The sequence below is a fragment of the Bidens hawaiensis genome, unplaced genomic scaffold (assembly GCF_021521415.1).
Source record: "Bidens hawaiensis isolate Kalapana, Puna unplaced genomic scaffold, B.hawaiensis_p1.1 tig00038480_1, whole genome shotgun sequence".
Taxonomy (NCBI): Eukaryota; Viridiplantae; Streptophyta; class Magnoliopsida; order Asterales; family Asteraceae; genus Bidens; species Bidens hawaiensis.
The window spans coordinates 133,711-159,905 of record NW_027496745.1 but is presented as its reverse complement, the minus strand read 5'-3'; the positions used below and the strand labels follow the sequence as shown (position 1 = coordinate 159,905).

The window sequence follows — 26,195 nt, the reverse complement described above, 5'->3', positions numbered from 1 at the left end:
CAATTAAACAAACGATTGTTGTTTGTTCTTCAATTTTTCGCCTAATCATACAAATTAGAGCATTCAATTTTAAAGTTGCAACTTATTTTGGATGCTAAACAAAAATGAAGAAAGTGTACATTTAAATGTTCTGACAAAAAACGAACACCTTTAAACGCTCAAGTTTAGAAGTTTTGTACCAAAACTTTAGAAGTTATAACAAAAAGGTTTAGAAGTTCTAACAAAAACATCAATCGATTATGGAATTACAGAAATAATGCACTCATTCTAGCTCTAATTAGGGTTCAAAATATTATGTTTAAACGTTCTGAAACAAAACTGAAGACCTTTAAACGTTCTGACAAAAAAAGAACATCTTTAACGTTTTGACAAAAAAATGAATACCTTTAAACATTCTAATACGTTCAAAAAAGTTCTGGGTGTTCAAAAAATAAATGAACATCTTTAAATGTTCTAAGAAGTTCTGGGTGTTCAAAAAGGTTTAGAAGTTCTGAACTTCTAAACAGAACTTTGAAACTAACAAAAAAAATCAAACACCTGTAACATGAAATTGAACACTGAAATCACTTCATATAATCTCGTAATTATCAAACAATTATCAATCGACTGTCGATTTGATCATCGATTCGATCATATGAACAAAATATGGAACGTCTGCAACTAGGTTTCTGCAAATGGCGCTTAAAACTTTAAACCTTCAGTTAAAACCCATAACTCAAAACTCAAAATTGATCAATTGAAACTTCAAATTGATGATTAATTGGACCAATTTCAAAGTTTAATTGATCAATTAGTTCAACAATTTCAATTTCAATTGGTCAATTTTATCAACTGGCCTGTGAAAAAGGCGCGACGAGAAAGATGGTGTTCACGACGGTACCGTCGACGGTCGCGATGGTGGATGCAATCTTTGGACGGTGAAGATGAAGGTAGACGGAATCGATGGGAGTAGTGGATTATAGTTAATGGGAGTAGAGGATCAGAGCAGTGAAGTAGTGGACGGTCGCGTGTTTTTTGAAATCGATGGTGTGGAAACTCGCGTACCTATTGTATGATAAGGGATTTTCGTATTCTATCCTTTATCTATATATATATATAATATGGATATTGGTTTTAAATACTCTCAAGTATGACCCATTGGTAGATATCACTCCCAACTTACGAAATTTTCTCCAACACTACCAACTTTTAACATATTTTCTTCTGGCACTCCCGTGGTAACAAGACACTAACTTCGTTAATATTTCGGAGTAAAAAATGTCATTTTTCAAAGTTCAAGAATTTAAAACAAAATTTTAATTTCATCTCACCATGTGTTAAAACAAGCTTTTTAAATAAAAACAAGCCCATAAACTTCCAACAACGACTTATCCAAACACACAATTCAACAACAAAAACCAAACACCAACACACAACTCCCAAACACGTTTTGAAGAGGTAGGTCCCAGCAGAGCCCAGTTGGACCCGCAAGACTCACCTTAAACAGGGACGTCTGCGCAGAGACCAACTGGATCCGCAGGACCAACCATGCTCAGAGACGTGACGTCCTTACGCGCAGTATGCAAGCTGGTCCCGCAGGAAATGCCTCCCATGGTGAAGGACTCCGCCTGTTCCCGCAGCCTCGGATACAAGCCATGAGGGAAGGCCACCCGCACAGCATGGCTACACGCACTAGGTACTTAGCTCTCGATCATTCAGTGTCACCTGAAGGAATGAGCAAAGCCGGGAGCAATCCCGCACAGAGGCGGGAGGGGGAATACTCCCGCCCAAATAAGCCAGTCTGTATACTGAAGGACCTTTTACTGTACCTGACGAGGTATGGGCGAAAGATCTGATCAGGGATACGACAGCTCACTGATACAGTATGGCGAGCAGCATGCTCCTGTACTGTATCACTATTAAGCCGCTGCCTACTCACCAACTACTGTCATACCACGTGCGTAGCCGGCAGTTGGTGGAAAGGGAATAGTATACAGCAGGCCTGGTCGCTATCAGCCGCTGCCTACCCACCAACTACCAGCAGGGCACGTGCGTAGGCTACTGTTGATGAACAGGAACACTGTTGCAGCCGGCCATACCTCCTTGGAAACCTACCTTCGGCTATAAATACCCCAAATGGTATGATTATCTAAACACAACATATCTTACTACATTATCATCATATTATACCTGATATCTGCTCTAGCAATCTCTTAATATACTTTTATATTTAAAGAGCAATCTAGTCTGATTCTCACGCCGGAGGGTGGTCACAAGGAGGAACCCCCCCCTTCTCAGTGACGAGCTCACGGTGTCTGTTTTGCAGGTTATCAGAAGAACCATCTTCCAAGGGTCTAACCCCTCGTGGGAAACATCTCTCCAACCCCCAGGTTACCAGTAATCTGCCCGGGGTCCGGTTAGTGTTTCTTCATTGGCGCCATCCGTGCATAAAGCTAGAACTACAATTTTCTCCAGTTTTTTCAAACTTTTACAAAGATGGTTAGACAAATTCCGGTAACCACAACCCCAGCTACTGGGATGAACACCGGCAACACAGTTTTTACAAACACTACCCCGGCTACCGAAACCGGGGCAAGTGAAGTAAATCTTACGAACACTACCCCACTTACCAAAGCTGGGGCAAGTGCAGTAAATGATCGCCTACTGGGATCCACCGATACCCAGTTTGAGAAACGAAGAATCCCCCGCCAGACTCTCGATGAAGTTAAGGCATGGGCGGAGGCACGACAAAAGGAATTCCAGGCTGAGTTGGACGAACGCTTGCGTTCCGTGCAACAGGCCGACGAATTCGAATACTGGGAGGATGACTCGGAGGAATCCGACTCCGACGCGAACCCTAGCCATAGGGCAAAAGGGAAGCGTAAAGAAACAGAATCCCAACCGAAAAGGCATTTTGGACAAGCCTTCAAACCAAAAAGCACAGGTGGAAGTCCACGAGACTTCTCCAAAACGTTCAGACCAAACGTTGCAAATGCAGGAACGTCCAAATTTGCAAGGGACATTGCTGAAGCAATCGCCCCAAAGAGTGCCAAACAAATGCCCAACATAGGCACATACGACGGTATATCTGATCCAGACGATCATTTGAACAGGTTCATAGCGGGGGCAACCGTCAGCAATTGGACGGAACCCACGTGGTGTTACATGTTCCAAATGACGCTGGTTGGGGCTGCTAGAGCATGGTTCGATCGTCTACCGGTCAACCACATCTACGACTGGGCAGACTTCCAACAGAAGTTTAGCCAACACTTCAGCCAGCAACGGAAGTATACCGAGGAGCAATGGACAATCCTCAAATGCATACGAGAGGAAGACGAATCTCTGCCAAACTTCATCACTCGCTTCAACTCAAAGAAGCTAAGTTTGGGCAATATCAGTGAAGATCTTGTTCGCGCTGCATTCATCCAGGGCGCACATGACCCAGAGCTCATCCGCACCCTAACGGGTAAAGATGGCATGCCATCCACATGGGATGGCATCATGACAGTAGCAAAACGCTATGCGGAAACAGAGAAGCAACTGGGTAGAGATCTCCCACAGAGCACAAACCTCTACACCCAGAAGACGAGAGAAGACAACGTCCTCACCGCCCGACTAAATAAAAAACGAAAGCTAGGCATCTGGCAGTCAAGGGTAAACTTTGACACCTCATCCGGCTTGCAAAATCGGTTGGGCGGAAGGGATAATGTACAGTCGCACCGGAACTCCAGATGGACGCCACTCACCAAAAGCGTCACTGAGATATTCGCCACTGAAGAGCTCCCATGGCCAAAACCTCCAATAATCCGACATCGTCACGATGCAGATCGGAGCAAATACTGTGACTTTCACAAGACAAAGGGCCACAACACTGAAGAATGCATAGATGTAAAAGATATGGTCGAAGCATTTGTCAGAGATGGGACGCTCGCGCACCTCGTGGCGTAATAAAGGCTGAGCAAGCGGGTGCGTATACAACCCCAGCTGGGGAAAACACGAATCAATTCCAGCTTCAAAATCGAGACTACATGCTGCGTAAAGAACGAGATCCCGAACCAGGTGCGTATCGGCTCGATGGCACTCCCGTCCCAACAAGGAAGGGAGCTCATTTACACAGTTTGCATGTAAATCAATTCCAATTTGTAAAGAAAAGGCCAAGAGCCACTTCTAATGGAAATGATTCTCTTTTAAGAATATCGAAGCTGATGATTTTACATTACTTTTCTGGACACTAATATGCCGGTTTTCACCGCATAATTACGTGAAGTCATTGCATGGGAAGGCGGTCCTACCCGCACGAACCCAATAACGTGACAAACCTTCACGCAGGTCAGTTGAAGGGGAAAAAGTTCAGCACCCAAAAATGAAAGTGCCGGTCTATCCGCATGAATCATTAACGAAACTGAATAATAACCTATCAACAACCGCACGTCGAACGGTTAAAACTATCCAACACTGGTGACGGCATTCACATTACGTGAAGTCGTTGCGTGGGAAGGCGGTCTTACCCGCACGAACCCAATAACGTGGCAAACCTTCACGCAGGTCAGGTAAGGGTAAAGTTTTGCCATCCTACTAAGTGCAAGTGACGGTTCTACCCGCACAATCACGAAAGAGGAAGCAAAACTCCACACCTATTATCAACCACGTTCAAAGGTTAACTTATCCTCGAAAGGTAAGAAAAACCTACACGCAGGTCAGATAAGGGTAAAGTTTTGCCATCCTACTAAGTGCAAGTGACGGTTCTACCCGCACAATCACGAAAGAGGAAGCAAAACTTCACACCTATTATCAATCACGTTCAAAGGTTAACTTATCCTCAAAAGGTAAGAAAAACCTACACGCAGGTCAGGTATGGGTAAAGTTTTGCCATCCTACTAAGTGCAAGTGACGGTTCTACCCGCACAACCACGAAAGAGGAAGCAAAACTTCACACCTATTATCAACCACGTTCAAAGGTTAACTTATCCTCAAAAAGTAAGAAAAACCTACACGCAGGTTAGATAAAAGTTAAAGTTTAGCCATCTCACCAAGTGCAAGTGACGGTTCTACCCGCACAATCACGAATGAAGAAGCGAAACTTTAACCCACTATCAACCACGTTCAAAGGTTCTTATTCTAAACACTTGGAAAATTGCTAATTTAAACTAAGTATGCAAGTCATAAGTTTATAAAGCAAGGAACCCAAAGAAGGAAATAACAATCTTATACGCAAAAAGATTAATATTTCAAGAATATATTACAAGAATGGCCGGGTAACTACCCGCCTAAAAGAAAAAATAAAAAACTATACAAGTCTTAGCAATGGGAAGGGATCTTCAGGATCAAGCTTCAGGGCCGCTTCCACTTGGACCCGCTCCGTCAGAAGAACGGGGTGGTTCGAGGAACGCTTTGAGGACAGCTAACCCATCATCAGCAGCAGCTACTTCGTCCACCTTCTCCACCACTGGATGCGGGAAGGCGGCGTATTGGTTCAATGCTTGGTCATAAATGGCTTCAGTATCCACATTGAACAAAGGAAAGTTGGAAGGCGGGACGCCTTTCTCAACAAACCCTAGACCAAGCAAGAAGCCGGCCTTTTCCCCATCCTCATGAGAAGCGTTGAGGGCTGCGGTCATAGCATCATCGTAAGAGGTCTCTGAAAAGACCCGACGCACAACCTACAAAGAAAACACCAAGTATTAGAACCTTTCCTTACAAAAGGAAAGCGGGAAGATAAATCTAAACATACCTGAGGCAACGCTTCTCGAAGAAGCCATTGGAGGGCAGCTTGAGCTTCGTTATGGGCGCGTTCGGCTTCGCTCTTGTTAAGGTTGGCAAGTAAAACTTCCTTTGCGGCAGCCTCTTCGACGCCCTTAAGCTTCCGCTGGGTCTGGTCAAGCACCCCCCTTTGGTCCAAGATTTCCTGGAGTTTCTTGGCATCTTCCATGGCCAAGGCATCATGAGCGCGTTGGAGAGCCTCTAATTTGGCCTTGAGCTCCTCATTCTCCACACGCAAAGGCTCAGCAACGGCTTCAGCCTTGGCAGCCCTCTCGGTTGCGTTTCGCGCAGTCTCCCTGGCCAGCCGAAGCTGTTCATTCACAGCTTGGGCAGCCTTGGAGCGGGCCTCGAGTCGCGCCTGAACTTCAACCTCGAGGGCCTTGAAGGCCTTCTCCTTGTCGGCGGCAGCTGCCGCCAGCTGTTGGTTCTCCTCCCGAAGAGCACGCGCCTCAGATATGTCCTTGGCGTGAGCTGCTTTCAACTTGTCGTTTTCACGACAAAGCAGCTCGACGCGCGGCTGCATCCGGGCCTGGAGAACCCGAAGCTCATTAGTTAGCCTACCCTCCTGGTAGCTAACCATGGCTTCCCCCAACGCACCCGGAGGAGCAGCGTGGCGAGCCCAGTCCACGCACTCCACGGGTGTGCGAAGGGTTGTTCCTCGGCGTATGTTCCATCGAGGAACATACACTTCATTGGAATCCGACACTGCAAAAGAAACAAAAGCAGTAAGGAAAAGATGATGAAAAACATAAGGGAAAAAGAAAGGAACCCTAAGCACCTGTAGGGTCAATGACAGGCCGATAGCCGCCAAACCCATCACCTGAACCTAAAGGAAATCCATCCAACAGGTCAGGCAGACGGGAAGGTGGCAAAGATCGGCGTGAAGCCCTGCGCGTACCTGATGGTCCGGCCATCGGTGCCGGTGGCGCGGGCATGGTGGCAGCCGCAGTGGTCGCCGATGTGGTCGCCGCCGTGGTCACCGCCTTATAAGCAGCAGCAGTAACCGCCGGCTCTGTGAAGGATGCTGTAAAAATCGCACTCACAGCCGGCGGTGACGTCATCACTGCCGGAACAGTTGGCTCAAAGGAATGAGCAACTGGACCAGCGGATGCAGGCGCAGGCGCCTGGGTCGACGCCTCAGGAAGGCTGACCGAGCCTACCGTCATTGGCGGGGAGATACTCCCCTGCGGTTCACCCCGGAATGCGTCAACACCCACGCCTGCACAAAGAAGAAAGTGTTAAATTTATAGTGAAATCTGCAAAGACATTATGATTGTACTTACGGGTTCTCTTGACCCTGAACGTACGGACGGGCGGGGAGGAACTCGATGGAGCCGGCCTCTTGGTACCGGTCACCGTCGTCTTCGTTGGTTCTCCGGAGGTAACGGTCGTAGCCTCCGGAGCAGTGCTCTTCTCACCACCGGGCTTCCCCGCCACCTCTTCACTATCTGACTCCGAGTCAGAGAGAACCACTGGATCAGCTGTGGAGGCCTTCTCCTTCCCCTTCACGCCGGCAGCAGCCTTCTTCTTCCGCACAAGGGGAGGACCATCTGCGGATTCCTCAGAAGAAGACAGGATGTAAGGATTTCCAGCAACGGGTACAGCATTGAGGGGTTCAGGATAGAATATCTCCTTACCTGGCCGCCGGTGGCTCAGGATCTCTTGGCCCGGCGGATAGACCTCCACAAACCTATCCGCCGTTTGCTCCAGGATGGGCAACTCATTGTCGTCCAGAGCACGAGTGCCCACCCGCACGGGACTGTCAGCTTCCCGCGGGAACAGGAGCGACTCCAAATTATTCCCCTCTGAAAGAAAAGAAACAGTTAGAAAATAAACTAATATCAGCAAGAAAGACAAGACATACCATAAGGAATAGAGTTCAAACCATATTCAAGAAGGATGGGAAACCGGGACGCATCCTTCCATACCCGGCTCATCCCCAGCAGCACCATCCCGGACTCCGCAAACCGGTAAACCGGAGATTGGACCCGGGATATCTTCGCGAACCATTCCGCCTCCTGGTAACTGGAAGCATGAAGGCTCGGAAGCGCTTGACCCTTCTTGAACTTCATAGCAATGGGGATGGCGCGGGCAGAGATGTAGAAGAACTCCCGCTTCCACGATCGGAGACTGCGCTCGGTCACGCAGATCTTCAAACCCTTAATACGGGTTGTCAGGGTGTACCACCCCTGGACGCACCTCCAAGTATAGAAGGTCATCAGGCGGTCCACGTAGGGCTCAATACCCAGAATCCGGCACACCCACTCGAAGTGCCGGACCTTGGCAATCGCCATCGGATGCACCTCGGTCAGGTGCACACCGTGCCTCTCCAGGACACGATACATAAACTTTGTCAATGGAAACCTAAGGTTCCCATAAACAAAGAATGCAGCATATACCCCGATCTTGCCACTGGGGGCATCGTACACAGTCTGGTGGGATTCAGGAAACTCAGGCTCGAGAGACTCGAGCATGAACTTCCTGACTATGTACTGGTACTGATCGAGAGGTAGAGCACACTGGCACTCGCCAGCAGTACTCCTATCGTCGGCTACAGCTTCAGCATCATGAGAAGACATTTTTGCAGAAAGAAGAGTGATTTCGGGAAAATGCTTGCCTGAAAAAGGGGAGTATTTGCCGGAAATCACTAAGAAGAAGAAGAAGAGAGGTGAAAGTGTGGATTACAAAGGGGCCTCTCCCCCTTTATATACTAATCGCAATTAATGCGGTGAATTTAATGCGGAGGAGAGAGAAATCGAAGGTGCAATGAAACTATGACACGTGGCAAAAAGCAGGCTGGCAACAGCTGTTGACAGGACGTGTGCCAGTAATTTCGCGGCCACGCGCCCGAAAAATCGTGCCCACGCGCCAGGAAAAGCGTCTGGAATGACCATGTTCTGTCACGTCACCATAACTTCCTGCACGTCCTGACACAGTCAGAAGAAACCGTCGCACGACGTTTCAGAGGTTTGGACTGTTCTTATCTTTCCACCAACTCTTCGAATTTCAAAATTCAAAATTTAAAAAAAATTAAAAAGTAAGCGGGAAAATACCCCTTACCCCTTGGCAAACAAGTAACCGTTAGACGGATGCGGGTACAGTGTAAAGGCAAAACCCTTCACATACCTAGCACCCGCAGGGAATTGAAGCCAAGTAAACCTTGGCGAACAAGTAACCGTTAGACGGATGCGGGTACAGTGTAAAGGCAAAACCCTTCACATACCTAGCACCCGCAGGGAATTGAAGCCAAGTAAACCTTGGCGAACAAGTAACCGTTAGACGGATGCGGGTACAGTGTAAAGGCAAAACCCTTCACATACCTAGCACCCGCAGGGAATTGAAGCCAAGTAAACCTTGGCGAACAAGTAACCGTTAGACGGATGCGGGTACAGTGTAAAGGCAAAACCCTTCACATACCTAGCACCCGCAGGGAATTGAAGCCAAATATTCCTCGGCAACCAAGTAACTATAAGACAGGTGCGGGTACAGTGTAAAGGCAAAACCCTTCACATACCTAGCACCTGCAGGGAATTGACGCTAGGAATACCTTGGAAGTAAAGTAACCGTAAGACGAGCGCTGGTACAGTGTTAAGGCAAAACCCTTCACATACCTAGCGCTCCGCTGGGAATTGAAACCAGGAAGGATCTTCTGGGCAATGCTTGCGGAAACGGAAATAACATCCCCGCATAGCGGGAACGTTGAGAACTACGTTGTTTGAAGTTCCAGGATGGAATTGGTGGTTTTAACATAATTGATCACTATGTTCAAAACTACCAAAACCTCATGGAGAATCCACACAACTGGGACTCAATGCTCCTGACTTGCGAGGAGGTTACAGACCTACCCGCATCATACCCAAAGACCAAGCAGGAAACTCGGGCATTTCTGCAAGTGACAAGGACTTCCCATGGAAAACCTTACAAAACCCTTTTCAAAACCCTTTGCTTAAGTCCAAAAGTTCACCTCACTTTATTAAACACGCATGAGAAGAACATTGGACTGGGGGGACTTGAAGAGGTAGGTCCCAGCAGAGCCCAGTTGGACCCGCAAGACTCACCTTAAACAGGGACGTCTGCGCAGAGACCAACTGGATCCGCAGGACCAACCATGCTCAGAGACGTGACGTCCTTACGCGCAGTATGCAAGCTGGTCCCGCAGGAAATGCCTCCCATGGTGAAGGACTCCGCCTGTTCCCGCAGCCTCGGATACAAGCCATGAGGGAAGGCCACCCGCACAGCATGGCTACACGCACTAGGTACTTAGCTCTCGATCATTCAGTGTCACCTGAAGGAATGAGCAAAGCCGGGAGCAATCCCGCACAGAGGCGGGAGGGGGAATACTCCCGCCCAAATAAGCCAGTCTGTATACTGAAGGACCTTTTACTGTACCTGACGAGGTATGGGCGAAAGATCTGATCAGGGATACGACAGCTCACTGATACAGTATGGCGAGCAGCATGCTCCTGTACTGTATCACTATTAAGCCGCTGCCTACTCACCAACTACTGTCATACCACGTGCGTAGCCGGCAGTTAGTGGAAAGGGAATAGTATACAGCAGGCCTGGTCGCTATCAGCCGCTGCCTACCCACCAACTACCAGCAGGGCACGTGCGTAGGCTACTGTTGATGAACAGGAACACTGTTGCAGCCGGCCATACCTCCTTGGAAACCTACCTTCGGCTATAAATACCCCAAATGGTATGATTATCTAAACACAACATATCTTACTACATTATCATCATATTATACCTGATATCTGCTCTAGCAATCTCTTAATATACTTTTATATTTAAAGAGCAATCTAGTCTGATTCTCACGCCGGAGGGTGGTCACAAGGAGGAACCCCCCCCCCCCCTTCTCAGTGACGAGCTCACGGTGTCTGTTTTGCAGGTTATCAGAAGAACCATCTTCCAAGGGTCTAACCCCTCGTGGGAAACATCTCTCCAACCCCCAGGTTACCAGTAATCTGCCCGGGGTCCGGTTAGTGTTTCTTCACGTTTCGATTCATACAATCGATTATTCATAATCATCATTATACAAACCTGATCAGTTAACCAACAAGAGTTCCAACAACCGGATACTTAGCTTCGAACTTCTTCTCCCAGTCATCGAGAACACCGATCTCTTTTTCAGTGAGTTCATCGAGTGATCCGATAACATCTTCTTCGTTCTTGCTCATCTAGGCCAGGGCTCTGGTGGCGTCTTTGCCAGCGAAGATGTCGTAGGAGCCGTCTGGGCCGTAGAAGGATCTGCCGGTGGTGATGTCGAAGATGCGGCCCTTGACCACGATGTATATGGATTTGGAGGAATCGGTGCCGTCGTATTGCTTCAGCTTTTAAAATATATAATTAAAAATAATTTTGTTTTTAATCCTTGAACTTTGAAAAATGACATTTTTTACCCTCAAACACTAACGAAGTTAGTGTCTCGTTACCCCGGGAGTGCCAGAAGAAAATATGTTAAAAGTTGGGAGTGTTGGAGAACATTTCGTAAGTTGGGAGTGATATCTACCAATGGGTCAAAGTTGAGAGTACTTAAAACCAATAGACCTATAATATAAACGAAACCATAAAAATCCTGCGTGTCGCGATGTGGTCGCTCCCCTTTTTTTGGAGTCACCAGATTTGTTTGATTTTTAAATGGAGGCTTCTCATGCATTTGACCCGAATTCATTGGTATGGGTCTCATCAAACCTAGCTATTTCTTAAACTGGTTATAACATCTCATTAAATTAAAAACTAATCTCTCAAATATTTGATATAAAAATCCTTTAAAGTAGGGATATACTAAAAATTAATATCTGATTTATTTAAAAAAAGATATATGTTATTTATAATTAAAAAATCAATTTTATAGTAAAAAAAATAAACGGGTTTTGGGTCTCATCAAACTCATAAAGCTTTTAAACCAGGTTATAACATCTCATTTATTTGTGAAACAATTTATCATCAAACCATATGTATATTATTAACTTTCATTCAATAAAAAAATAAAAATTCAAAAAATAAATAAATATTAAAAACAAATAATATAAAACAACATTCGTAATACCGGGGATAAAAACTAGTATGTGTGTGTGTGTGTGTGTGGGTATTGGATCATTTCAGAAGTTTTTTTACAGCGAGAAGTGAATGTGTAACTCCATTAATCCCTAATTTCACTCCATTTCTTATGTGTAGGTGCGTTGTGTAGGTACCTATGTTTGTATATGTGTATGTATATTTGTATGTGTGTAGGTACATAGGTTTGAATGTGGCTCGGTACATTTATATGTTTGTAGGTAGGTTTGAATGTGTAATTAAGACATAAATAAAACCAACCTACATATATGTATGTAACATCATATGAAAGGGAGTGAAATTAGGGATTAATGGAGTTATACCTTCACTTCTCGCACTTCTCGCTGTAATATCACTTCTCACAAGATCCATCCCCTATATATATATATATATATATATATATATATATATATATATAATTTTGAGAGATGCTTGACTTTAATGGTTGTAAAACCTGCATCAAATGTTGTACATTTGAAAGTTTAGATGTTCAAACACACTTCCACTCAGTGGCGGACTCAAAAATTTTTTTCATGGGGGCAACGCCGAGACTTAACATCAATTTTAACAGGGGCGATCAGAATTTTCATATACAAACAACACTAAAAAAAAGTTTAAGATGGGCGAGCCTAGGTCCGTCTCTGCATCCACTAACTTTAAATTTATTAATGTTTGTTTTTCAAAACAGTTATTCAATATATATATATATATACATACACACTGAAGTTATTAACCAAATAATATAGTTGTTGTGGTTGTAAATTTGTTGGGTTGTTAAACAAACCACTTGAGTTCAATTCTTACAATGGTTGTTTGTTAGATTTTTTTTTATTCTTTTTAATTTATAACAAAATTTTTCAAATAAACACATGTTAGTTTTAATCAAATTTATTTTGTTGTCCCTAAACTTTACAAGAGTTAAACTAGAGTCTATAAACTTTAATAAATTTATTATTTTGTGTTCCTTTATGTTATTTTTCAAATTCTAGGTTGTTTTGTTGTCAGTAAAGAATGTTGTGTTCTGCGTATTGTTTTGTTAATATCCATCATCAACATGAATAAATATCGTGCATGGTTCAATGTTTTTACATGTACTTTTCATTTGTTTTCCTTAATAGTTCATAAAAGGTGTGATGGTGACGACTCCATGTTTTCGAGTGAAGTGGATTTGTAAATAAATGATTTTACTCCCACTCTTCTCCAATACCCCCGCAACGCGAGGGTGTAAATACTAGTTATAACTAAAACTAACTTTTAACTCTAGATATGTTTAGTTAACTGTGATAGTTGCTTATTTTTGTTGCCGATTAGGTTTAAGCGATACAAATTCTAAATTAATCTTTGATGTAAAAAGTAACGAATACATTCTCACCAGCGTTTTTCAACAAACCTCGTCATAAGTTGCGGTATCTTTTACTAGCTATTATTATGACAATTAAAAGTATCAACACAATTATTATATTTTTGTTATTTAAATGTTCTTATTTTATTCTTTGTTTTTATTTAATTTCCTTTTAACAAATTTCCATTCAATATTAGTTTTCTTATTTATTTGTTTTCTTGATTGACAACACTTTTGCGACGACATGTCATCTTTATAAATCCACTTTTGTATGTTGCTACACATTTACGACAAAAAGGTAAATATATTTTACTTTCTACACATTTCCAACGAAGATAATAAAGAAAACATAGATGATTTCAAATCAAATAAATGCATGAAAAAAAATCAATATAATTACAAATCATGTTTTACAAATTCAAACACAGATACAATAACATAAATTTAGAAACCATGCATCACAACACAAGTTTGTGATGCTAATACAAAAAAGTATATGTATATCTTGCTTATATTTCATATGCCTTGTGTGCGATGAAACTGATACATTGAACTTGACGGGCGTTGTTGAATCCAATTATTTGAACCAATGCTTGTTGGCACTCCTTCACGCGCTCATGTGCCTCCTTCAACACCTGGGCGGAGTCAGTGCACCCAAAAATGGGCAACTTCCACACAGTCTAGTATTCGTTGTTATAGTACCCAGGTGATTTGTGGTTCTCACGGTAGACGTACCCATGTTTAACTCAAATTCCAATTAAGGAACCCACTTGTTGCGGAGAAGGTAGTCAACTTCTTTCGCCAATTGGATCGGGGTTAAAGGTGGAAGGTATGCAAGAGTCTCGTATTTCTTGTTTCCAAGTGGAGGCCAAACTTGTATGCATTTTAGTAAGTTTTTTAATAATTGTTTTTATTTAAATGATTAAGAATTCTAAACCTAAAATTAAATAAAGTTATCACTTTAATAAGTTTTTTTTCTTTCTATCTTTTAAATAAGTTTAATTGTATTTTAATTTCTTTTTATTTAACTTGTTAAAACTAAAATTAACTTTTGACTCTAGATAAGTTTAGTTAACCGTGTTAGTTGTTGATGATTGTCGTTCAAGTCATGCAAAAACCTAATTAAACTGAGTGGCTATGGTAAGTCAGGTATCGTATCCATAAGGAGTATATGGTCAGTGTAACATACAATCAATTCCTAATACTATGAAGTAGCTATAAAGTGTTGATCACACTAGCAAAGAATTAGTTTTAATATCAAACTAGCAAATTAAACAAAGTTCAAGCAATTAACAAACACAAATCGCAACCAGGGTTCAAGCATGTAACAAAAATTGTTATCTCATATAATTTAACAGATTAATTGTCAATAAATCAAATCAAGTTGGTTAACTAGTTAAACCTCATGCATCAACAATCGATAACACACGACACTAGTTATCAAACGGTCCATGCCAGTGTGACTCTACTAAGGGCAGTTGTATGCTTCGTCTTATTCAAACTAATCAGAACAACCCTATCGGCAAGTATCACATCAACTAGCAAACTAATCGTTCTGCTCGAAATAAACCTAAATCGACTGAATGCATAATAATACCAAACATCAATACTCATAGTTTAATAACTGACAATTACAATTAGTTGTTCATAAACACATGAGAAAAATTGTCAAATGTACAATACTCTACATCCCGAGTATGATTCAAGGATATTAGTCACACCTCGACATCGAAAGGTCTTCATGTATGATGATATAAGCCATACGAATGATCTCCCGATGATTCAAAAGGATGGAAATGGTCTCTTAAGATTTGGAAACTGCTATGGAATGTCGTTGATGAAATTAGGGTCGTTAAAATATTATAATATATAAAAACCCTTAATTTCACGACTCTGGCACCCATCGCATATCGCGATGGGGTCTTCCCTGGTCCATCTCATAGCGCAATGGACCAAAACATCAAAGTTCATTAAATCAAGTCTATCGCGATGGACTGTCTTCCACCTCGTCGCGTAGCGCGGCGAGCAAACTTCATTTTTTGCCTTGAGTCGCGTGTCGGTCATCCCGAGTCTTCATTTCGTGCTCGTACAAGTCCAAATCATCTACTTTAATCATGTGTCACCTGAAATACAACAAACATGAAGTATCGAAGTTCGTGTAATAAACAATTCAAACTAAACAATTAACTAGCTAAAATATATACAAAATAACCAACCATCATTTGGTTATTACCGATTAGGTTTAAGCGGTACAAAGTCTAAATTAATCTTTTGATATAAAAAGTAAGGAACACATTCTCACCAACATCCTTCAACAACCCCCCACCCCCACCCCCCTCATAAGCGGTGGTATCTATTACTAGCTATTATTATTGCAATTATAATTATCAACACAATTATTATATTTTCGTTGTTTAAATGATATTATTTTATTATTTAGTTTTATTTAATTTCCTTTTTACACATTTCCATCAAATATTAGTTCTTATTCATTTGTTTTCTTGATTTACAACACTTTTGCGACGAAATGTCATCTTTATAAATCCACTTTTGTATGTTGCAACACATTTACGACAAAAAAGGTAATTTTTTATTTTACTTTTCTACACATTTCCAACGAAAATAATAAAGAAAACATATATATTCAGATAATTTCAAATCAAAGAAATGCAGAAAAAATCAAATATAATTACGAAACATGTTTTACAAATTCAAGCACAGATACAGTTACATAAATTTAGAAATCATACATCACAACACAAGTTATGATGCTAATACAAAAAAAGTACATATATATCTTGCTTAACTTTCATATGGCTTGTGTGCGATGAAACTGATACATTGGACTTGACGAACGTTGTCGAATCCAATGATACGGACCCATGCTGTTGGGTACTCCTTCACGCACTCCTCTACCTCCTTCAACACCTGAGCGGAGTCAGTGCACCCAAACATGGGCAACTTCCACATGGTCCAGTATCTGCCGTCATAGTACCCAGGTGACCTGTGGTTCTCACGGTAGACGTACCCGTGTTCCAACTCAAATTCCAAACAAGGAACCCACTTGTTGCGGAGAAGGTAGTCAACTTCTTTCGACAATTGGAGCGGGGTTAGAGGTGGAAGGTATGAAAGAGTCTCGTATTTCTTCTTTCCAATTGGAGGCCACACTTGCATGCATTGCACTCTTCCGCCGTTGCTTGGGAGGGAAGAGAAGTCGTTTTCCGCCTTCTTGGTGGCGGGGAAAGCGGCGGTGGACCTGAGCCCGGTGAATGGAGCCACCATGGTGGCTTGGGTTGGGACGGCTGCAGTGGCCATGGTGGTTGAGGTAATTGAAGCCATCTTACTGTTTGGGTTTGAAACCAAATGTTGAGTGGTGGATATATAATGGTTTGAGGAGGTTAGCAATTTGCATCAAAGGGGCCAAAATCAATCTAGTAGATAAGTTATAAGTGGTCGTGCAATTGTGGCCGATGGATGCCTATAGTTCATGATAATACTTGCATGATAGCCACACAATAGTGAACCATTTGGATAGATGAAGATAAACCTAAGTTTTATGGAAGGCCATCCGATCATGTGACATTGTGACGACATCTTTTTTTCTTTTTTTTTTCTCTTTTCTTTTTTAGTTTTATTAGGGTGGGGTATGTATTTGCTTGGGGCAGGTAACACTAACCATCACATTAATGCCCTTTGATTAAATTTGACATCTTTATCTTTGTGTCATTGTGTGTACATTATTGCATTAAAAAATATCGGTTTCACGTAACTTTTAACTGATGATACTATGATAATCGTACTGGCGAGGTCGTCATTGTTCTGGGTAAAGGCTTGAAGACCAGTTTTATTAGAGTTATCGACCCAATGTGGCTCGTTAACTTATCTGAAACAGACAATGACATGTTGTTCAAGAACAAGATTTTGATAGAGCGCCACGAAGACTACAACCGAGCTATGCAGTTCCGGCGTGTCATACGTGGATGTCACGAGTTCGGGATTCATAGTTGTCGAGATTGGCAGACAAAGCGCTTCAAGTAATTTAAAGACAAAGAGCTCAAAACGAGGGGGTGTTTGTTAGTGCACGGTTTTGTCGTCCGAGATCTACGTCTATGAATTGAAAGGTCCGAACGATCAACAGTTTTTGTTTTTAGAATCAATAGGTCTTCAAATCGTATATTTGAAAAAATTGAAACCCTTCTTATTGGAAGTCCTATTTAGACTCCAAACACATTATGAGATGGTGGTTGAGTGGTTAGTCTTGTGATCCAATAACTTAAAATAATGGTTAAAGCTTGACATTCTAAGTTCGAGAGCTATATTTGTATTGTAATTTTACAAAAATACTGAAAGCAATAATGGAATTAATATCTAGAGGGCAATCTTATTTTTCGATATAAACTAGGGTGGAAAACAATACCTATTTTCAAAGAGTTAGTAGAATTTTGCAAAAAATTCATATGATCATTTGGGTCTATATAAATTATAGAAACGAAACAAAGTAAGTCTACTTAAATTATACAAACATCCGTTCTTATAAAACTTGTTGATTTAAAATGGGTAGCATCATCAACGATCATTGTTTATCATGTTATTGCCGCCACCACCCACCTTCCCTGCCACCTTCAACCGTCATCACTACCATTTTGAAATCGAATCCATTTTTATCAAATCCAATTTTGACCCTAATCAATTATACTATCTAAAACATCTAAAACACTCTATTTTACTTAAACTCGATCAATTTGCTAATAATCCATTTTTTTAACTCAACCTAGTATGATCGTTGAATCTGTTTAACCCATTACCTGATTTGTCTCCTCTTTTTATAAGGATTATATATAAGATTAACTTGTTGAAAGTGTAAAATATATTTTAGACGTACAAGCATTTGTTTATTTAATTTTAAATTATTTATCGTGTGATAATGTTGTTAAAGGTCCTTACCATCAGTTGTCGTTATATGCCATTATTTCTATAAAAGTCGATTGCATTGATTGGTCGAGAAAGAAGATAAAAAATGAAAGGCTAAAACTTGCTTTCGCCTTTTCTTTTTTCCAAAAAAAATCGTTACAAACAAAAAATAAAAAAATAAAAAACAAAACAATTAATTAATTAAATGAAATGCGTTTACACAAAATAAAACTAGGACTGAATTATGTAAATCCAGTTACTAGCTTAAACTGGTAAGACAAACACAAGTACTAATAGAAAAAATGTCCACAACTCCACATGTACTAATTTGGTACATGCCAATCGATCGACTCTAGCTACCTCGATCGGTCTCTTTTTCCCTCACACTTGTCTCACATAGAAGTAGCAAACATTAAAGTGGTACATAAGGAAAAACACTTCTTAAATATTATTTCCTTAGACAAATGAACTAGTGGGAACCCTAAGTGTGTGATGCATCCTTGACTTGCTCTAGCACACGCACACACACACACTTAGAAGTTAAGTATGTAGCTGGTGTTTAGAAGTGGTCTTCTAGTTCCGGGTCAAAGGAAACCAAAGATCTCTAGCTTATTCATTTAAAGTATTCTAGAATGTTGTTCGGAAGCTAGATCAGAATGGTTGTCTAGACACACTCACATGTGTCTACAAACTTATTCAATCAAGTGAATCAATAAATCAAATCTTATTTGGATAAAAAGTATGCGACTCTTTTTTTTAATAATAAACGAGAACGAAATACAAACTAAAACGAAAAATATTGATGGGTTTATTTAATACCCAAATCCTACTTCTACTCAAACAAGGACACGGTTAATTATAAATGTAAATATTAAATTAATAATCTTTATCTTAAACATAAGATAAATATATAATACACCTAGACTCCAAGAAAACTAGATTACCCGTTGAAATTTAGATCTTCACAATAACCACCACTTGAGATCTCACATACCGCTCTTATATTTTTTGTATAACCATTCGTGTTCTTCAAGTTAGCATTGCACCAAGTTTTAGAAACATGTCATCAGGATAACATTTTAAATCGGATTGCAGCCAATAATTAAACCGATTCAATTGATATAAAGGATGCTTAATGCAAGTTAATTTTCCAATTTAATGAGTTTAAATGATTTTAATATGTTTTCTTCTTAAGATAAATATAAAACTAAGATGCTACCTTAGTCCCGCTTAATTGGTTGTCATTTTATAACTAAATTAACAAACTATTTAAGTTCTTAACATATAGTAAATAATGAGAAATTCATTGATCAAATATTATAATTTTGAAGCACCAAATAATTATGATTAGATTATGATTCATTGTAAAATTATTTAACCTCATTAAATTGTAAACAATATGACTTCCATTGAACGAAAACACAGTTACTGTATTACGTTTCATGTAAGATTGTATGTTGTTAAACTAAATAACCACTAGCTACAGGTTTGTGGAAAAATGTTTTTATATTTTCTTGATTATGTTTAAAGGAGAAAGTTAATGTACAAATGAAATTAACGTGCTAATTGTAATAATCAATTAAGGTAATTACATAAAACTCTATGATGTAATTACATAATTATACTACATGTATATATAATTACTCTACTTGATTCTCACAATTAGTACGTTAATTTTGTTTGTATTTGATTAAAACCCTATATCTATTTAAAATAATTAAATATGATAGGCATCACTTTTCTTTTCTCTCATATGGAATATGGATTATGGCTTTGCTATCCCATGATTCTATTTCATAAAGTTGAGAATATAATCCTAGATTCCTTACTCCAGTCGTGGACATGATGTCATCGTGGACTCACTAAGTACATGGGCATTGATGCCCTTATGTGGACTTTAATGTGGCAAAACAGATTTTTGGGCTTGGTTGGGATACCTCTTGTAACTTAGTGGGCTATCAAGTAGGCTGGATATACCATTATTTCAAATAATAATAATAATAATAATAATAAATAAATTTGGTGAGCATGCCCAGATGAATCATGTCTCATTTGTAAAAAAAGCTTGTTTGGATAGATTTGGTGAGCATGCCCTTCACTGTAAGAAATTGATAGGATTCAAGTATCGTCATGACTGGGTTAGAGATGTCTTATGGGATGTGCTTAGGAGTGCCAGGATCTCAGCCAAAAAAGAGGCACCTGTTAACTTTCTAACTGATCCACGAGAGGGAAGATCTACCCTGCATCCTGCAGACGTTCTTGTGTTTGGCTGGGCAGGGGGTAAGCATGTGTGTGTTGACCTCACTAGGGTGTCCCCGTTGGTGGGGCTGAGAGACAGTGGCTTCGTACCGGGACAGGCGGTCTTGAGAGCGGAATCTAGGAAGGTTGCTAAGCATGAGGCAGCGTGTTTGGAGAATCAGCACGTGTTCATTCCATTTGCCTTCGACACATTTGTATCCCTAGCTCCCAAGGCGGTTCGCTTCTTGAAACGGGTGTAGAAGGTGGTCCACACAGATGTAGACCAATAGGTCAATGGTAACACAGTATTAAGTTTTAACGTTACTTCTAGAATTTATAACAACATTAAAATCATTCGGTTGTGAGAAATCAAACTAACTTTTACACCAAACCTGAAAAAGGCTATTAAAAACGCCAATTTTGAAAAAGCAAAAGCGCAAAAAAAAGAAATAAAGAAAAAAAAAGAAAAATTGGAACGGCGGGTTTATTTTATCAATAAGAAACTAAGTAAAATAATTGAAAATCTTGCATCAATCAAGTTGTTAGAAAAAAACCCAAAATAGCATGGCATCAACGCATAATTACCCAATTAAGTATCAACTGAATTAGCAGATACAAGTTATAAAACATCAGGCAAAAAAATCATTTAGACCTATTTGCCAAGAACATAGAGGCACCCTTTAATATATCATAATTTCACAAAAAAGAAAAATAAAGATGCTTACAAACCTATGCACCATAATAATCACAAAGTGCATCATTAATTTGTACAAACAAGTGCTTATTAAAAAGTCGAATTCATCGTAAGCAACTATAACAAATCATTTTTGGCTTTCAAAGCAGCCCGATACTTCACTAGAAAATACCCGAAAGCATGTCCCACCACCACAAAAATAAAAACACCAATATTGTAGGACATCACAGACAACATTACAAGGTATGCAAGAGCCATGCGGAGTCCATAAACCAAAGCCTGAACCAACCCACTAACAATCGGACTTGCTTTTGTCTTGATAGCAGGGAAGTCAGCGAGAAACTCGATTGCAACGGAGACAATAAAGACAATAACTAAAGCCAAAATGTACATGCCTAACTTGCCATTAGGCCAGTCATTGAATAACATGACTACATCTTTGCCCCAAAAGAAGGTCATGTGCATCATGCTCATGTCATTCATGGTGTGATTAGGCATAGGCATGGGCATATGCATGTCATGAGACATTATGTTACCTTAAACTTCTTGATACTTGTTGGGCTTGTTTTGTAGGTATGTTGTTTAGATGGAGAGAAAACCCATGTGGGTTTATATTGGAAAGAAAAACAAATAAACAATTAATGACAAGAATGACACGTAATACAAAGAGACGTCATGCAACAACATTCTACTGTGTTACATTTTTTTGTCTAATATTTATTATACCCACTATACAAAGAGACGGCATGAACAATGCAATTTCCTTTGATAGTACAATGATAGTATAATTAGTACAATGATCTGTACATTGAGACTTAAGTATATTTAAATTCAATCAAAGACATGTCTCTTGATTAATTCCAATGGTCGTATAATTAGTACAACTAGTAGCATTCAACCCGCGCGTTGTGGTTAGGACATAACGACAATTCAATTGGTATAGGTGTAGGTTCATATGGCACATGAAAGAGAAAATTCAAAAATTAAGGCATGATATTTCAAAAAGATATGAAAGTTTAATTTAATATTGATTGCGTGTAACAATATTATTTATCAAGAAGAATATTGTATTTAGACTTCTAATTATTACATATCTATCCATATATACAACCTAACATCATATATTCATATCTATCCAGTTATCCCATATGTAGGCTATATATATGAAGAGCTTGAATATAACGTAATATGTAGAATTTTTTATTTTTTTTGGTTTCAGCTGAAATCTATTAGAATTTGATGCATGTTGGAAATGTCACAATATGTGGGTCTTTGTATCATATTGTTGGTTCAGTTAAATTTAAACTCTCATGGTGAATGGATTGGAGTTGATCAAAATCTGATATTAATATAAGAATATATGGATTGGATTACTCATCTTCACCTTTGGAATTGAAGTTTCAACCATTATGGGATTGAGATTAAGTGTGCTCCTCGACGCATGCTCTACCCAAAAGTTTTTCTTTCGAGAATTGACAATGACAATTAATAACATCAGGTAGGGATGTAAACCAGACAAGCTTCTCGCGAGTTACTAGAGCTTGGATTGATAAAAGGCTCAAAACAAGCCGAGTTCGGGCCTCAAATAAATTTTGTTTAGTTATGGAGCCTGAGCTAGAGGCTAGATTCTTCTATGGAAAACTCGTTTAGGCTCGTCGAGCCTAACCGAGCCTTGTGTTTTATTAAGTTTTATATCTTTTGAACTTCCATGTATTAATTTTACATTGCACAACCGAGTTTGAGCTCATTTAAGATACTACACGAGCTCAAGCCTAGCTTAGGATTGTTTAAGATTTTTAACAAGATATATAAAACGTAGGTAATTTCCTTATAATTGGCTCGTTGTGTGCGAGTTGGACCTATTTTGACATGTGGAATTCATTAATTATGTATGGATTTACGGGGTTGCAATTACGGTATTATTATATTTGGTGTTACTTGTCAGCCAAGTTGGGTCGCCATTATAAATAGTTAAATACATAGTCGTGATTAGGGTTATTGTATCGAGTTTTAATTTAGTTCCTTAATTATAATAATACGAAAATTCATCTTAAATATTGTGTGCTCGTTTGTGTTTCTGTTTATCAATTTGTTATTGATAAAAAAATATGTGTATAAAGTAATTAATAAATAATGAACAAGTCAAGTATGCCTTAACTTAAAAAATCAACTCACAAGACGAGCTCAAACTTTATAATAAAGGCTCAAAACCAGCCGAGTTCTAGCTCCCGTAACTCAAAACGAGCTATGCTTGAGCCTAATCAAGCTTGAGTTCAGCTCGACTCATTTACACCCCAATCAAAATTCATCTAGACAATAAAAAGTAAGTTATGCAATAGTTAAGGGACGTAAGCTTCACTTCACTCACAAATATACACTAGAACGTTGCGTTGCATGTATGCCTCGATTATCCTGTTGAGTCTGTGTTCAGTGAAGTCCGGGACTAGTCAACAATCCCAAGCATTCAAACACAATCAAGCAAAACGACCAGTAAATAGTTGGTCCATAGCATTAAGCCCGTTTAAGGTTTTTAACAAATATATAAAAATTAATTAAAAACATATATAATATAATATAAATAACTAATAAACAAATCAAGCTTGAGCTTGTAAAATACTCAGAGTCAAGCTCAAATTTAAAAAAGAAATAAAAAAATAAATAAAAACTCGAAACGAACCGAGTTCATCAAGGAAAACAAAAATTGTAAGTCACGCAATAGTCAAGGGACTATAGCTTGGATTGATAAAAAGCTTAAAACGATCTGAGTCAGGGCCTCAAATAAATTTTGTTTAGTTATGGAGCCTGAGCTAGAGGCTAGAGGCGTGTATCGGAAACTCGTTTAGGCTCGTCGAGCCTAACCGAGTCTTGTGTTTTATTAAGTTTTATCTCTTTTGAACTTCTATGTATTAATTTTACATAGCACAGTCGAGCTTGAGCTCATTTAAGATACTATACGAACTCAAACGTAGCTTAGGATTGTTTAAGATTTTTAACAAGATATATAAAACGTAGGTAATTTCCTTATAATTGGCTCGTTGTGTGCGAGTTGGACTTATTTTGACATATATGATTCATTAATAATGTAATGTGTTTATAATTTGCAATTACGTTTGGTGTTACTTATTGGCTAGGATGGGTCACCATTATAAATAGTTAAATAAATAGTCATGATTAGGGTTATTGTGTTACGGGTTATTGTTAGTGGTGTTTACGGTTCGGTTTGAAACCGTGAAACTGCTCAAACCGATCGTCGGTTTGGTTTTACGGTCGGTTTTTGTATTGAACTTTCGCTCGGTCGGTTTCAAAAGTTTCAAACCGTAATGAATGGTTTGGTTTATCGTTTTTAAAAATTCAAACCGTAAAAAACCGGACCAAATCGTATAAGTTGAACGATGCTATAAGTTTTGAGCGTTACCCAAATTTCAGCAAAGCTATGGTATATATTCACTTAAATGGATAAGTAAATAAACAAATGCTTTTCAGTTACAAGCTTGTATGGAACAATTTTCATCACAAACTTGACTATTTTTCTATTTTAATTTTTTAACAGTTATATATATATATAATATAAATTTTGGGAGATGCTTGGCTTTGAGGGTTGTATAACCTGCATCAAGTGTTATACATTTGAAAGTTTAAATGTTTAAATCATATGTCATCCACTAACTTTGATATTTTTTTAGTTTTTCAACACATTTATTCAATATATACACACACACACACGCACTGAAGTTATTAACTAAATAATGTAGTTGGTGTGGTGGTAAGGTTGTTGGGTTGTTAAATAAACCAGCTAATTCAAATCTTGCAATGGTTGTTTGTTAGATTATTTTTATTGTTTTTTAATTTATAACATAATTTTTCCAATAAACACACGTTAGTTTTAATCAAATTTATGTTGTTGTCTCTGAACTTTACAAGAGTTAAACTAGAGTTATAAACTTTAATAAATTTATTATTTTGTTTCCTTTATGTTATTTTCAAATTTTATTTTGTTGTCGGTAAAGAATGTTGTGTTGTATTATTGTTTTGTTGATTTCTTTCATCAGCATGAACCATTGTGCATGGTTCAACCTTTTTACGCACGATGATTCAACGTTTTTTACGTCTATTTTTCATTTATATTCCCTTAATGGTTCACGAAAGGCACTGGTGATGGTGGTGACTCCATATTTTCGAATGAAATGGATTTGTAAATAAACGATTGAATACCCCCTTTTCCCGATACCCCGCAACACGACGGTGTAAATTGTAGTTTGTTTACAAGTTCATAGCCTATAGGGGTGTGGGTTAATTAAAGGAATGTAAGATTCCACAAAGGTTGGAGAATTGGATTGGGTCGTAATTTTCTTCAAATTACCCCATGCTATTTTTTGTAACTTTCATATGCCAATTTTCAGAAAAATAAAATTGCTTACAAACATGGGTCAGCATGCATATATGAAGAGCGTTAGTTTTAGTTGCAAATACGCCGATCCAATAAGTCGAAACCGTGAAACCAAACCAGAACCAAACTGTTAGTAATTGTTTGGTTTTATTTTTCAAAGGTTCGGTTCACGTTGGCAAAACCCGTTAGTAACGGTTTGACCTAAAAACCGTCAAAACTGGACCCATGAACACCCCTAATTATTGTAATTGAGTTCTATTTTAGTTCCTTAATTATAATAATACAAAAGTTCATCTTAAATATTGTGTGCTCGTTTGGCTTCTATTTCTGAACTCGTTATTGATATAAAAAAAGTAAACATATATCAAATAATTAATAAATAATAAACAAGTCAAGTATGGCTGAGCTTAAAAAATCAACTCACAAGAATTCAAACTTTATAAAAAAGCTCAAAACCAGCCGAGTTCTAGCTCCCGTAACTCAAAACGAGCTATGCTTGAGCCTAATCGAGCTCGAGTTCAGCTCGACTCATTTGCACCATATCCAAATTCATCTAGACAAAAGATGTAAGTTATTTAAGGGACGTAAGCTTCACTTCACTAAAAAAAGCACTAGAATGTTGCGTTGCATGTATCCTTTGACTATCCTGTTGAGTCTGTGTACAATGAAGTCCGGAACTAGCCGGCAAACCCAAACATTCAAACACAATCAAGCAAAACGATCATTAAATAGTTGGTCCGTAGCATTAAGCTCGTTTAAGGTTTTTAACAAATATATAAAAATTAATTAAAAACATATATAAATAATCAATAAACAAATTAAGC

The 26,195-nt window shown here is 39.3% G+C and overlaps 2 pseudogenes; both read right to left on the bottom strand.

The window, feature by feature from the left end:
* Positions 1-15,827: 15,827 nt before the first annotated feature.
* Positions 15,828-16,509, bottom strand: LOC143590335 (ribulose bisphosphate carboxylase small subunit, chloroplastic 4 pseudogene; annotated as a pseudogene).
* Positions 16,510-21,101: 4,592 nt separating this feature from the next.
* LOC143590344 (copper transporter 6 pseudogene) lies at positions 21,102-21,512 on the bottom strand (annotated as a pseudogene).
* Positions 21,513-26,195: the final 4,683 nt, after the last annotated feature.